This window comes from Sceloporus undulatus, chromosome 2 (genome assembly GCF_019175285.1).
Source record: "Sceloporus undulatus isolate JIND9_A2432 ecotype Alabama chromosome 2, SceUnd_v1.1, whole genome shotgun sequence".
In the NCBI taxonomy this organism is placed as follows: domain Eukaryota; kingdom Metazoa; phylum Chordata; class Lepidosauria; order Squamata; family Phrynosomatidae; genus Sceloporus; species Sceloporus undulatus.
The window spans coordinates 204701197-204717482 of record NC_056523.1 but is presented as its reverse complement, the minus strand read 5'-3'; the positions used below and the strand labels follow the sequence as shown (position 1 = coordinate 204717482).

The 16286-nt window shown below is 42.0% G+C and overlaps 1 long non-coding RNA gene across 1 annotated transcript; it reads left to right on the top strand.

Annotated features, from left to right (window-relative positions):
- Nucleotides 1–7940: 7940 nt before the first annotated feature.
- On the top strand, nt 7941–10801 carry LOC121923721. The gene is made up of 2 exons (XR_006102449.1): nt 7941–8074; nt 10297–10801. It is a non-coding gene; the product is annotated as an uncharacterized LOC121923721 (long non-coding RNA).
- Nucleotides 10802–16286: the final 5485 nt, after the last annotated feature.

Below are 16286 nucleotides of genomic sequence, written 5' to 3'. Positions count from 1 at the left end.
ACTGAGTACAAGTAAGTTGTTGTCTGTAATTAGTTATTTCCAGACACTGGAAGAGTCTCTCATTATTGTTGTGTGCCTTCAAGTTGTTTCTTACTTATGATGACACTAAGGTGAATGTAACATGGGAGTTTTCTTGGCAAGATTGGTTCAGAGTGGGCTTGCCTTTGCCTTTCTCTGAGGCTGAGAGAGTCCAAGGTCACACAGTGAGTTTCCATGTCTAAGCAGGAATTTTCAGGGGCCTTCAATCTGTTGACCAATAACAGAAACCAGAGGGTTGTGCTTTTCTGTTGTTTAGGGAAACAGATGCCTTTTAGTGACTCAGCAATGGAATTTACGTAACTGTCCTAGCATTGCTTACAAACTGGGAAACCTTTACTCTTCTGTTGTGAGGATCAGAGAAATGATAACCACAGCTGAGACCTGCACCCCAAGAAAAACACATAAAAGTACATAGGTGGAGCAGCCTTGGAGATGGGCAGGGTATCTTACATATTGCTCCCCACCCACTCCTCCTGCCTCAGTAGCATTTTCTATTCCATTTCACCCACATTTTGATGAATTATATTTCTCTCTAGGAGCTGGGAAATTAAGTAATTTTTGCATATAAAACTTGTGCTTAGGGAAGTGATTAGAGGACTAATTTAGGCAAGTGCGACTTCTGTTTTCAAGAAAGGCTTAAATTATAGAATAATTGAGGTAAATCCAGAGCTGGAAGGTAACACAGTATTGGTTTTTCTTAAGAAAGAAGATAAGGAATATATATATATATATATATATATATATATATATAATATTCATGAAAGACTTTGAAGTCAGCAGTCCCAGAAACCTCAGTTTCTGCTACAAATAATCCTATGATAGTATTTGCCATCTTTATAATCCATAATCATCTGGGGTTTTTTGACCATATTAACAGAAGCTGAATAGGTCTGCTGGTAAGATATTATATAGCTGAAAGTGTCATTTTTTTTAAAGTACAGCTTAGATTCATTCATGCAGATATGCTGATGAGGTTTCACTATTTAATTTTAATCACTCTACTCCCCGTTAAGCTTGATTATAAAAGTTGTGCCTGGAAATAATAAGTTAGGTAGGAATCATTTCTTATTGTTGAAAGAAATTTGACTGGCTCAGTAAGTGGAGTTTAAAAGTTGCTAATTATTTTCCCTTTGCCTCACAGATGGATTATGCTCGTACATTATAATTTTCAGACACCACAGGTTTGACAGTAGCTAAGCCAGAGCCAAAAGTAGTCACTGCTTTTGAGAACATTTTTGGCAGTGTCAGAAAACACCGCTTGTTTTCAAAAAAGGTTCAGCATTGCTTGGAAAAAAATGTTTGCATTATCTTTTGCATTGTCTGCTATTGTGCCTTTCAGTCTTTCTCAACTGACTTTTGACCTTAGGGAAGCCATTAGACAACTCACACTGTTTGACTATGTAGCTTAGGGATGGGCACTAGGATCTAGTAACAGTTATCTGGGTGAACTGTAATAATAATAATAATTATTATTATTTATAGTCCGCCTCTGTGCAACACAACTGGGGTGGCTTACACATTAAAATATACAATCCTGCATCTCAGTAACCCACCCCTTAATACAATTAAACAGCTTACAGATTAAAACATACCTTAAAATAAAAAACAAATCAACAATAGCTGTAGCAAAAATCAGGGAATAACATGTTTAACTTATTTGGTTATCTATTCGGGAAAGGCCTGCCAGAAGAGATCCGTCTTAACAGCTTTGGCAAGGAATAGTTTATTATTGGCTGAAATTCTACACCAGCTACTTAGGTCTTGTCTGCTTAGGCAAAAGGCCCATTTCCACCTTGTTCTGGTGTTGCCCTCTTCAGACAATGTGTGGCCCAAACCCTGGGACTGATGTGGACAGTCTAGACAACATTGGGCACACCTTCGCTCCAGAAACAGGGCAAATCAAGATTAATATAACAAGTCGATATCTGTTGCTCCAGATCTTCCAGGAAGATCCAGAGCCCTCCATTTCTGTGCCACATCGGCTGTCTGTATGGGTGTCCAGAAGAGGTGCATGACATGCCCACAACTGTCATTGCTCACTCATTCTGAGGTCAGAATGAGGTGCCCTGCATGTGACCATCACTGGATACCTCATTCTGATACAAAAATGTACACAAAATGATGTGTGTGTGTGTCTGTCTGTCTATCTCTTGGTCGAAAATGTGGAAGGCCTCGATGGAGATGGAGAAATTACCTCAGAGACCGGCGCCTCTGGGGTAATTTCTCCGTTTCTGGCCATGGCTGCTACCGAGGCGCCTTCTTTCTCCACGGTTTTAGAAAGAAGCGGCGGTTTAGCCGTTGGGAGGAGGAGGAGGAGGAGCCGCTCTGAAGCCGGGGGAGGCGGCCCTGAGGGGCTACGCGAGCGCCCGGCTTTAGCCTAGTACTAGGCCGCGGCCTCTCATTTCGCCCTTTCCCTCCATCTCCTCACAGGCCAAGATTAGCCTCTGCCTCTTTCGTTTTAGTCCCTTTTGCCTCCCGCTTTTATAAGATTTCGAAGGCCTTTATTTTTTATTATTATTATTTATTAAATCAAACGGAATTCTTCCGACGCGTGTCGCCCGCCTCAACACAACAGCCCTGCGAGATGGGGAATGGAGGCTAAGCGAGGGCATGTACAAAAGACATAAAGCTTGAAACCAGCTCCAAGATCCAGACTTATTACTTTATTTAAGTCCAGTGGGCCTCCCTTCCTCTTTTGTGGCAAAGAGGATTGGCTATCGGGGGTTTTATGCAGTTTTTGTATTATTTGTTTTTAATCTTGTTGTATTGTTATGTTGTGTTTTAATATGTTGTAAACCGCCCTGATCTTTGGAAGGGCGGTATAAAAATTATTATTATTATTATTATTAAGAGAGCAATCCATGGTGGAGGTAAAAGCACTGGGCAAACCAGCAGCATACCTACACAGATAGCTGAGGCAGTGAAGAATTGGAGGCCAAGAGAAGAGGAACAGAACAAGGCAGCTGTGGGGCCAAGATACTTCAGGATGCCCCTGGAGTATCCTGGCCAGTGCAGACAAGGCCTTAGTCTCAAAGGAGCTACAAGATCCCTCTGCATTCAATTGTTCTCTGTAGTTTACACTGGTGTTCTAGTAGACTTGAGTCAACATGTTTAGAGCATGGTTCAGAATTTTTGTACATGATTTACTTCACTTGAAATCATGAAGAGCTTGCAACATTTTTCATGTCTAAGTAGACTTGCTCTTCAGCAGAACTTTGTTGCTGTGTGCCTTCAAATCATTTCTGACCTATAGCATCCCTAAGGGGAACCTATTACAGTGTTTTCTTGTTTAGATTTCTTCGGAGGAGGCAGAACAGGGCAGCTGCAGGTCCAAGATAATCTGGGTTGCTCTTGGAGTATTTTGGCCAGTGCAGACAAGGCCTAAGTTACATAAATACCTTGGTTATGCAGCTAAGTACCATTTCTTAGACTGAATCCCAAGCCCTGTCCAGGTTTTTCCACATCTTCTTGTTTCTTTCATTCCTGTCCTCTGTTATGATTTTCCTCAAGTGAAATAGAACCAGGACAGGAAAAGAGGTTGGGTTGGACTAACACCAAATGAGAACAGTCTGGAGATGGGAAATGGCAAGAAATGGAAGAAAACCCCATGATAGGTTCACCTTAGGGTTGCCTAAGTCAGAAACAAAGGCACACAACACAAGACTGAAAATCTATCTTTGGAGAAGAACACCCCCCCCCCCCCCAAGTCAAAACTAGAAAATCAAAACCGCATCCTAACAGGAACATTAGATTTCTGAACAGGATTTACCAAAAGCCTTGTTGTGCTCACCTCAAGCAGAATTTAATAGGGTTGGCAGAGATGGGCAAAGAGAACCTGCACCTTTGAGCCACTAGAGTGTAGTGGGCTAAGAAGAGAGAAAAGGAAAACAGGGGAGAGAGGGGAAAGGAAACAGATGGGTGAATGTGTGCTTGGTTATGCCCATGTGTGTGTGTGTGCGCGCACATGGACATTCGCATGGCACACATTCCCTGATTTTGTTCATCTTCCCCACACCTATTTGCATGATTAGAAATTGACAAGCAGGTGCTAAGTACTCTATGTGGCTAATTTAGAAGGTTGCTAGGCAACCCACTGGCCCTCATCTCCGTCTCATTTTCAAAGGGATAGTTCTGCTAGTTTCTTTCAATATAAAAGGATAGCGGCGTGCGGGAGTGTTTTTTAAAAAGGAGTCTTGCAGCATCTTTAGGTCTAGGAAGGTTAGTTAGTGTGGGGTTTTGAGGATTACAACCCATGACCTTCAATGCCCTTGAGGAACTTGATAGTCCTCTACAAAAGCTGGTGCTAAAATATAAGTGTTAGTCTTAAAGGTGCCCTCGAATAAAAGATATGTAGTAGGCAAAGCCCAAGATAAACAAAAATGCTGAGGTCTACTAATGAGGTTCTGTACTAATAGGAGTTTATCACATGAGGCTTTTAAATCAGAATCATAGAATCTTTGGCCATACATGCCATATGATGTTGCATCTCTCTCGTTGCTGCTTTTGTGCTAAAGCAATCTTTTCATTGATGAGTGAACTCTGCCAGTGGCTCCCAATATCACAGCTTTCCCATTATAGCCTCAGGTATGATAGGTTCCTTCTGCTGCAGTTCCAACATGCCAATAGTCACATGGCATCTGTGAGCATTATTCTCCTCCTTTGCCACCTTCCCCCTTACTATTCCCAAGCAGATGGTTTTCCATTCTTTTCTATTTCTTTTGTTTTCTTCCTTTTGTTTTTATATTGTATTGCCATAAAAGCTCGATTGTGATAAAAATAATTAAAAAAAAAAACAACCCAAAAGGCATGCTGGGTAGGACATAGGGCAGGAAGGTGGGATTATGGAAGCTGTGTGGAAGAGAGCATTCAGGACCACTGATCTCCAAATGAATATTCCCAAACCAGTGTGTATCTGCTTTTATATACTAATGCACTTGTGGTGATACAGAAGGCTGTTGTGATAAAGCCCTAAGTGAAATGAATATTCGGTGTGCTTCAGTATACTTTTGTACTTTTATTATAACTTCCAGGACTTCTGAATCAAGCCATGGAAATGAATAGATGGAAGACATTTGTTTTTTGTGGGTTTTTCGGGCTATGTATCCATGTTCTAAAAGAGTTTATTCCTGACATTTTGCCAGTATCTGTTGCTGGCATCTTCACTCCTCCCTACCCAGGGTCACACAGTATATATATACCCAACTCTCTTCCATGCCAGCATTCTCTGAAGATGCCAGCCACAGATGTAGGCAAAATGTCAGGAATAAACTCTTCTAGAACATGGCCACATAGCCCGAAAAACCCACAAAAAACTATGGATGCCAACCATGAATGCTTTCAACATCACATGGAAGACATTCTTTCCTCCAACTGTTTACCATCTAGGAGTGGTAAATAATCATACATACAGCAAAACGTCTATTGCGCAAATTCCCCCACATTAAAGAAACAAAAGCCAAACGCAAAATATCTTTGCTCTTTAATATGTGAAGTGAAATAAGAGGAGACTGAAGAAAATTCCTTGGACTCAGGAGTAGGACATCTTTTTCTCTAATCAAGGAGTGGGGAAAATCATTTAGATCCCCCAAACAAAACCTAACAGTAGGTAGATTTGCACTCAAAAGGTACATAGATCTAGTATTAAGATACAAAATCCTGCTTGCTTCTTTTTCAGGCTTATGTTCTATAATGATCCAGTGTTTATGGGTCCTTTGGATAAATGCTGGCTTTCTGAAGAGGAAAATTTTCCCCTTCAAAAACCAACTGGAAAGTGTTTGGAAGGTGGTCCTGGGATGGCAATACCAACAGAGGAGAGATTAGACTCTTAAGAAAAAAACATCAGCAGAATAATTTATTGTGTGATTACTTCTCAGTTTCAGGTGCAGAAATGGCTTACTCATTAATGTTGGTTTTGGTCTCCAATTGTCCCTTCCTCCTTTCCCCTCAGTTTCCTACCTTACCAGGAATTTGTCAGCAAAAATATCACTAGCCTTTGATGTGTTTCCTGGAAAGAAAACTTTGCTTATAATCTTTTGATGCACAGAGAAATATTGGCGCTTTACAGATGGGCCCTATGGGGTGCCGTCGTAACGTGCGAGGGGTGGCACTTCCAGACGCCCCTTGCATGTGATGAGGATGTCAAAATGGTGGCACCCTGTACACAGGGGCGCCACCATTTTGACGTGACAGACGCCTAGTGTCCGCACATCCCGGCGTCATTGTGACACTGCGAGTGTGCCATTGGCGCACTGCGGCGTCACAATCGCACTGCAGAAAGAACCCACTTTTTCCAGGTTCTTTTTGCTGCGCGAGGGAGCCACTTGGTTTGTCTGCTACAGAGCCCTCGCACAGCAAACCAGGGCGTGGAGAGACCATCCTTTTTGGATGGTCTGTATCCCGCCATTGATTATGTTTAAGGGGCTCTTTCACACTCCACAATTATATTGCTATGATTCCACTTCAACACTTTTGTCAACATCCTATGGAATCCTGGGATTTGCAATTTAGGGAAGGTATTTGGAATTTTCTATCAGAGAGCTCTATGCCATGCACCACTATAAATTGTAGGATTCCTTAGCACTCAGCAACAGCAGCTGAAGTATAGCATGATAATTGTGTAGTGTAGAAGGGACCTGGGCGACACTTTCACTCTACATAGAGCAACAAAGAGATCTAAAAGCAGTCCAGCATTTTACATAAAATGCCCAATTACCTTGGGGAATAAACCAATCTTATATTGTATGAGGCAAAAATAAATAAATAAAAGTACTGATATGCAAATAAGCATTTCCTCTACAGGGTGCCTGTCAAGCCACCCTTTTCTTTGGAAGCTGAGAAAATTTGTGAGCATTCTTTACAAACCAATGTTTGGGCACTGTGAAGTGAGAAGATGGGCAAGCCTGGGTGTGTGCATTTATATGCCTTGGAGTTGCCTGTTGGTTTATGGCAACCTCTTGAATTTCATAGGGTTTTCTTTGGGAATGAATACTCAGAGGTGGTTTTGCTAGATGTTTATACCTTTTAATATAGCAGAACTTTACTATATCACAGGGAATATTTTATCCACTGTGGTGTAGTAGTTTGAATGTAGGACTACCACTGGCAGCCAGGATTTGATTCACTTCTCATCTATGGAAACCCACTGGGTGACCTTACCCAAGAAAACTCATCATAGGTTTGCCTTAAGGTCACCATAAGTCAGAAATGACTTGAAGGCACACAATAACAACAACATTTTTTTTTACTATTTTTTGTTTTATACGATTCTGTCTTAATATTTTAAGTTAACAATTAGCAAGGATAATTGGCCACACTTCACCACACTGAACCCCCGATCAACACACCTACTTGTCCACTATAGAAGTCACTTGGAGGCCTAAGGACAAAATCCAGGTATTGAGGGCAAAAGGGCAAGATCAGATCAGATCAAAGCCCAAAGGTTGGAACTGTGGGGCCAGCCTGGAAGAGATGGAAGCCATCGATTCTAACATTACTTGTAAAAACACACATATATTCAAAAGGTCCTTCTTCCTAATCCAACCAATCAGACATAGGAACACCAGGAACAATCTGAACCGGTACTCAAAAAGAAAATGCACTTGGTAAAGTTACCACCTCTTCTTTCTTTTGTTTTCAGTCCTTCACAGTAAAAACATTTTTCTTTAGAGGGCAAAGTGAATCCCTTTAAATTCTGCTTTGAGCAGGGCTCGCTCAGTATGAAGGATGCAATGGTAAATTAAAGTTGTATAGTATTGATTTGATGGGAGGCAACGGCACATTGATTTCAGAGACATTCTCCCCTGCAGTAGCCCAGCCAGCTGAAGGAAGAGACAGCAGGAGGGAGTTGCAGCAATCAGTCCTAGAGGACTCTGCATTTAGGTCAGTGACTTCGATCCTGATGAATTTTTGCTTGCTCTAGAGATGTTTGCCCAAACACTCGCAAATATAGGGATCTTTTCTACACGGCTGAACTGTGTGGTCAGCAGCTGGAAGGAGAGTCATTTTGTGTGCTTCAGATACTGCCTGCAAGCAGAATGTGAGATGCTGAAATATCTTCTTTTGTGGGGCTGATGAGGGAAGCTGGCACTGTATTATCCACTGGGGCCCAATAACCTATGTTGCATATGATTTTGTCTTTGAGACAGTGTCCCCAAATCAAAAGGAAAGCAAGAGCAAGAAGAGCAGACATCAGCTGTCTGCACAATAGAGTAATACTCAAGCATTTGATATACAGCAAAATCACCTCCAATTGTATACCAAATGCTGCTGGCACCCACTCTTCTTGGGTGCGGTACAGTCTTGGGTGCGGATAGAGGCCTAGGCAAGGGGTGGCCTGCCAGCAGTCTATTTCCCTCTGGAGGGAAGCCGCAGCCACCAAACCACACAGCTTCCCTCCGGGGTAGAAAGAACCTGGTATTTCTAGGTTCTTTTTATGGTGCCGTGCTGCGCCGTGCAGACACTGCACGATGCTTACATCATAATGGCGGCACCCGTGTACATGGAAGGCTGTCATTACTATCCTGCCAGTCCATGCTAGGGTTAGGGACTGTGTGGTTGGTGCATGGTCCCTAACCCTAAAATCGGCACCAGCACGGCAAATTTGGCTCGTCTGTTCCAGGCCTTGCTCTCAGCAATAGAGGCCCAGGCAAATAGTGTGTGAAACAGGGCTCCCTCAAGCGTCATAAGAGGAGAGCTTCTCACAAGAGTTCTGGGCTCCCATGCTATTTTTAACCTCAAGGAAGCATGGATTGAGAGGCCCTCCTCTTGTGACAGTTGAAAAAGGCTTGATGTAGATCTACCTGTGTACTAACTAGTCTTGATCTGGTCTGACAACAGAGGGAGCAACTCTAGCTAGAGGACTTCATTTTTTTCATCTGAGTCCCCCCTTACTCTTGGTGACCCTATTTCTTTGAAATAGCCCTTATGAAAGAACAAAGCCAGTTTTAACAATTTCTTTACTTGAAGAAGATTTACATATTTAGTGGCCAGTCATCTGGACAACATAAACATCAGTCTTAAACCACTTTGGAGCTATAAGCTGCAAGGGTGGTTTGACTCAGTAATGAGGTTTATTTGACACTTTAAAGCTCTTTAACATACTTAAAATCAATCCTTTTATTCATTTGGACTCCACCATAATGCAGTAAAGAAAGACATATGAGGCAGTATTGCTAATTGTTCTACAAGGAGTACAGACCTACTTAAGTCTATGTTGTCACTTCTATTATTCTTTTGAATGCGTTGCCCCTCTGTGTAAAGCCTCTGTGGCTTATACCACAGAGGCACAGAGCTAAAGTGATACCAAACTGCTTGCCTTCAGAGAATCCTGTTCAGTGATAGATTTCAATTTAACAGTCAATTTAGTTGTTAGTTCAAACTGGAGTAGACCCATGGAATCAATGGGATTTGTTCAAGTGTTGACTTACTACTTAGCAATTGATTCAGTAGGTTCACTGTATTATGGAGTAGCCATTGGATTTTGGTCATGAGTTTCAGGAAGGATGCACCTCTATATTGATTCTTTTTTGTTGTTGTTATCTTTGGTCCGTTACAAACGGGCATAAAGTACGGACTGGGTCCGTATTAGGATTAGAAAGGGGCATCCCTTCCGGACGCCCCTAACCCTAATACGGACCCAGTCCGTACAAAATGGCGGTGCCCGTTCCACACGGGGGGCGCCATATTTACGTAGCGGACGTACTGCAGCCGCACGTCGCGCAGCGCATATGATGCTAGTGCGCCATTGGCGCCTCGTGGCGTCATATCTGCGCCGTGAAAAGAAGCGCCATTTGGGGCTTCTTTTTGCTCCGCGAGGGAGCAGCGCGGTTTGGCTGCTGCGGCTCCCTCGCAGAGCAACCGGCAGCGACGCGAGACTGCCCCTTCTGGGCGGTCTGTAACACGCCTTAGATTTTCAGTACAGTATGTATCAAAGATATCAGGTGCAAGGATTAATTGTGAAGAGTCCAAAGAATCCCTAAAGGCTTCAGATTCTTGTGACCAAACAATAGGCTTTAATTGTACACTCTGGCTCAGAAATGCTAGAAATTCCATAATGTGCTGAGATCTCTCACATCTTTCTCATATAGTGGACCTGCTGAAATCAGTGAGACTTATGTAAGTAGCATTTCATGGGTTCCGTTCATTTCGAACAGCTACTGGGCCAAGGCAGCAGCAATGTGTGTGTGTGGGTGAAATGGCAGAGGGCTTTTCAGAGACAATAGCAGTGATACTATTCTAACACTTGTTAATACTTTGCAGAAGGAGGCATCAGTAACCCACTTCTTGAATGTCAATTGCCATGAAAATCCTATGATGAGACAATACAAAATGAAACAAGGGATAATGCCAGAAGATGAGACTGCCAGGTCAGAAGGCACTTAACTATCTGCCAGAGAAGAGCAGAGGACAAGTTCAAGTAGTACTATGTCCAGTGATGCAACTGGACTCAAGCTAAAAGGATGTTCAACTACGGACATGCACAGAAGTGAAAGAAAAGTCCGAGGCTGTGCAATATATGCAGCAGGAACACACAAAATGTGAGAAGCTAGACATAGACTTGATAGTGCAAAAGATTTGGGAGATTGGGAAGGAGACCAGACAGACAGAAGTGTAAACTATAATCATAAATGAAAAAATAAAGATGAAATGTCCTACAAATTAATGCAAAGTATTCAAAGTGTAAAGCCTTGAAATGAAATTATATGATGTAAATGAAAGGCAATGAGGCACTGTCAAATGCTAATAAATACTTTTAGAAGCTGAATGCAGATAACATACAATGTCTGTCCACTGATGCCCTTGTACAGTTTGCTATTTCCATAACTTTCTTCATGTCCTTTGCTTTCTGTAATGATTAGATTGAATATTTAAGCAGCTTTGCTTTGGAAGTAGGGTTTAAGCAGAATAACAAGGTTTAGGCTTGGGGAATATGCTGACTGCGAAACGTCTTCAGAAAGAGTTCAGAACACTTTCCTTTAAGAAACCTTCCAAAATCGCAGAGCTGGGCTTTTTGTCTCTTTTATGTCTTATTTAATGTACTGCAATGACTCCAGAAAAAAAAGAGTGTGTGACAATTCCACAAATTATTCAATACATGTGTTAATATTAGTTTTGCTGTTGTTGTTGTTAGCTGCCCTCGAATTGGTTCTAACTCATGGCTACCCTGTGGATGAGACAACTCCAGGAATTCCTATCCTCCAATGCCCTGCCCAGATCCTGAAGCCCCTGCCCATACCTCCCCCCCCCCACCCCTGGATTGATTCTATCCATCTGGTTTGTGGTCTTCCTCTCTTTTTTCTACCCTCTGCGTTTCCTAGCATAATTGTTCATCTCTACAGATCCATGCTTTCTCATTATGTACGATAGTCTCAACTTGATCATCTTTGCTTCTAAGGACAGCCCTGGTCAGATCTGTTCAAGAATCCATTTGTCTTCTTGGCCATCCATGGTATCCTAAGTACTCTTCACCAGCACCACATTTCAAAATGATTTTCTTTCTGTCTGCTTCCTTCACTGTCCAGCTCTCACATCCATAAATAGAATTGGGAATACAATGGCCTGAACGATTCTGACTTTAGTGCTCAGTTATACGTCTTTGCTCTTCTCTATCTTTTCCAGTTCTTTCATTGCTGCACCCATTCCTAGTCTCCTTATTTCTTGACTGAAGTCTCCATTCTGGTCACTGTTTGATCTTAGATATGGGAATTCTTTAACTATTTCAATTTCCTCATTGTCTAGATTCAATTTATGTATTTCTTCTGTGGTCATTATTTATGTTTTCTTTATGTTCAGCATCAGACTTGCCTTTGCACTTTCATCTCTGACCTTCTTTATTAACTGTTCCAATTCCTGAATGTCTTCTGCTAATACAGTGGACTTGTTATAAGCTGGGGTTTGGTTCCAAGATCCCCTGTGTATAACAAAATCCGTGGATGCTCAAATCCCATTAAGTATAATGACATAGCAAAATGGTGTCCCTTATAAAAAATGGAAAATCAAGATTTGATATTTGAAATTTATATTTTTTGAACATTTTCAAACCGTGGATGCTTGAATCTGTGGATAAGAAATCCATGTATAAGAAGGACCAACTGTATCATAGTGTCGTCTGCATATCTTAGATTGTTACTGTTGCTTCCTCCTATCTTCACTCCTCTTTTTTCTGATTCTAATACTGTTTTTCTTATGCAAAAGACAAAAGAGGAATTCTGTTTTCAGTCCTGTGTTCCAGTTCCAATCCGTGGCCTCCCATTTTTGGTTCTCTCTCTCTCTCTTTTCCCTCTCTCCCCTTCTCCTCTTAAAAAAATCCTTCTCTCTTCAAAATAAACTAAAATTAGCAACATTTCCAGGGTTCTGGTTTCTATGCGGAGAGAGGGAAACACCAAATTTCTTCTGGTCAACTCATTGTGCTTCTACCATGGACTTCTTCCTTTTCTTTCTTCCCTTTCTTCCCTTTGACTGAATGGGATGATGTCTGATGCAAGGGAAGGGAATCCAGAGCCCCTTTCATACCGCACTGTTATAGTTCTATAATCCCACTATAACAGTCATGGCAACATCCTAGGAAATCCTCAGATGTGCAGTTCCTCTGGTGCCTCACACCAAATTACAGCCCTCCAGGATTCCATTGGATACAGCCATGGCAGTAATAGTGGAATTATAATGCAAAAGGGCCCTGGGAAAATGGATTAGATCACTTTCTGTTAGCAGATTCCTTTCATCCATGGGAAGGAGATCCTGAATCCAACTCACTGGAATTTTTACCTGGGCATTTTGCTTCTTCTTTTGAAGTCCTGAGAAAGGCAGCAGATATAGACTGTAGCAGCTGGTGACTTCCATCTCAATGGGCCATTGACACTGCTCTGGCTGTTAGTCTGAAATTTAAAAGGATTTTCCTAAGCGCTGAATGCTACCTGCATGGAAGTACCACCATCTTAAGTGACTATCTTAAAGTTCACACTAATACCTGGAGCAGACTCATCACCCCACTGACATGGAAGACAACATCACTACTTGATGTAGCAACACAAAGGTGTTGATCGGATCTCAGCTCCTTTCAAGATCCGTGACTTTGGAAGCATTCAAGTTCCCAGGAAGGTATATTCCAGACAACTGGCAGGTTTCTTTTGTTAGCAGCATTACTTTTCAATGGCTTCTAGGCTTTTAATAAGAAGCAAACTATTTTTCAGCCTGGCAATATATTATTTGTCTGCTTAAGGGTCAAAACACCAAGTTAAGGCACAATACTCATTTGGAGTTTGTCTACAGGCATTGGTTTAAAAGAAGCCAAAGTGAAAATCAAATAATGTATCCTGTTTACAAGATTTAAGGAAGGCTTAGTCTCCAATACTGAGAAACAAGAACCACACCTTGTCAGATTGTGTCTACAAAACTGTTAATTAAAGCAGTAAGATTCACTTACAGAGTTTTGCAAGCACCTGGAATATATAGTTTTCTTAATCTCTATGTCTGTTCAAACAGAGAACTGAGCAAAATACTTCTCTGTATTGTGTGGTATCTCTTAAACTCTAGAAGGCCTTAACATGACATTTGGACTTTGAAGAGCTATGCTATGAATATCCTTATGTACATTTCATATAGGCTGATTAGTATGGCACCAAATGTGATATTTGTTTCTCTCAATGATGGTGATCCAACAATTCATTCAGAGCTTGGAAAAGTTGCTTTTTGAACTCTCAGAATCCTCTAGCCAATATGGACAGCTTTTCCAAGATCTGTCCTTACCAGATCCAAGTCTTTAGGATATGTAGTTTTTTGCATGCCAGGACCTGAGTCATTAGGATGTAAAACTCATTGGTCTCCTTAATAGCCCACCTCGGCATGGCTTCTCTTCAGTGAGCAATCATGACTTTCGATAGCATCATAAAGTAATTTCTTTTCCTGAACAAACCTGGTGAATCAGCACTACTCATCATAGCTGCTCCTATGGAACATTCACAACCTTTTTGAAAATAAAAACTTCATGAAACAACATGAAAAATGTAGTGATGCAGAAGTAGTAGGGTAGTGAAGCGGGGATAGGTTCCACACCATCACCAGCCATGACAAATGGCACCTTCATCCCTCTTGAGACAATAATGCTACATCATGTCATACCCAAGATGAAAAATGAAATGAAAATGAAATTTTATTTATATACCGCCGTTCCTATGATCACGGCGGTTTACAACAAAATAAAATACAGCACAATACAGGTTACAAACATCATAAAAACCATATACTATTATACATCATTAAATCCATCATTATTCACTCAAATAATAAGACAATCTAAAAATACAATAAATAGTATACAAAAACAAGAAAAGTAAAGAAAAGTCAGGACATGTGAGGGAAAACATTACAACCCATGTCCCAGCAAACTCCTGACAAAAAAGAAGCTAACTACAGCCCTCTCCTCAATCTCCCTCCCTCAAAAGAGTCCGCGACGGTGGGACCGGGCAACAGTCCTTGATGCTCCGCCCAGATTGAAAGGGCGGGCGGGCGGCGTCCTCTTCGGGAGAGCCGGCGGGCCGGCTTTGTAGGGGCCGCTCCCACCGTCCCCGTCCCCAGGAGAAACGCCGCGGCGGCAGCAAAGCAGAGTCTCTGGGCCGCCTCTGCCCAGATGGAAAGAGCGGGCAAGATGGCTTTGATGCAACTGTGCTGGAACCTCCAAATGTTGCTAAAATTTAGGAAATAAAGGATCAAAGTACCTGTGCTTCTTATAAGGATTGCTTTAAAGTGGAAGTGATTTTCCTGCCTTGAATGGGAGTTATTGGTTTAATGTCTGAGAGTGTTCAGCCAGGTGTGAAAAAATATATTTATTCATATGTACTTTCTTCATTTATGAGAAACTTTAATTCTTCCATTAAAAATTCAAAATGTAAACTGTTTGTAGATTTTGCATTCTTTCCCCCCCTACATAGATAGATAGGGGTTTCCTGCATTCAAACCCCCCCCCCCCCCCTGTGAAGTCTAAGGCTTTCTTGGCCAGCATCCATAGTTTTTGTGGGTTGTTCAGGCTAAGTGGCCATGTTCTATAAGAGTTTATTCCTGATGTCTCGCCAGCATCTGTGGCTGGCATCTTCAGAGAACGCTAACCTGGAAGGTTATATATACCCACTCTCTACCTGGTTAGCATTGCCTGAAGATGCCAGCCACAGATGCTGGCAAAACGTCAGGAATAAACTTTTAAAGAACATGGCCACATAGCCCAAATAACCCACAAAAACTATCCCCTCTCCCTTTCTTTCTCTCTCTCCTTCTCTTCCCATCAAAGAAACACTCCATTTAACTCCACTTCCTTTTATCTCCAACCCTATTTTCAAACCTCTCCTCTAGCACCTGGGAAATGGTACCAGCGGGTCGGGAGAGGTCCAGAGAAGGAGAAGGAGGAACGAAGTGGAGTTTTCCCCTTTCCATACTTTGTTACAGTCTCCTAAATTTCACCCTTGACTTATCCACAGGTCATATCCATGATTTTTACCCTGAAACTTTCTCTTGACTTATACATGAAGTTGACTTGTACATAAGTATATATGGTGTTCACTAGCTTGATTAAGATATAGCCTTTAGATAGCTAGCTAGCTAGCTAGCTAGATAGATAGATAGATAGATAGATAGATAGATAGATTAAAGCCATTAGTAAACTTTTGTTTTAAACTGCTAGCTATGAGTTTGTTGTTTTTGAGCCAGTTTCAGTTCTTAGGGAAGCATAGACCCGATTTATATGGGCCTTTGCACTGCCCCCGTCACGTGCTAGGGGTTGGCCGAGGACACACCATCCATACCGCTTCACCCCTAGCACGTGACAGGAGCGTCAAAATGGCAGCGCCCTGTACCCACGGGTGTCGCCATTTTGACGCGATGGATGCATAGCGTCCGCATGTCCCATCGCGCTGGCAATGTCACAAGTGTGCCATCTGCGCACTCAGGCATTGCAAGCGAGATGCAAAAAGAACCTGCTTTTTGTGGGTTCCTTTTCTGCCGCCGGGAAGCCTCACCGCTTGGCAGCTGAGGCTTCCCACCGGCAGAAATGGAGGCGGCGGCAGATCGCTCTTTTTGGGTGGTCTGTATCCCACCATAGTTAGATAAAGGCACTTTTTTTTTTTTGCTACTCTGCTGAAGTTAAAGCTAGATCCTAACAGTCTTGGCTTTGACATTTTTGATATTTCAATATTTTCCTTTCCTTACAAAGGCTGAAACCTTAGGAAACTTAAATTACCCCACATAAACTCTGCATTATAGCA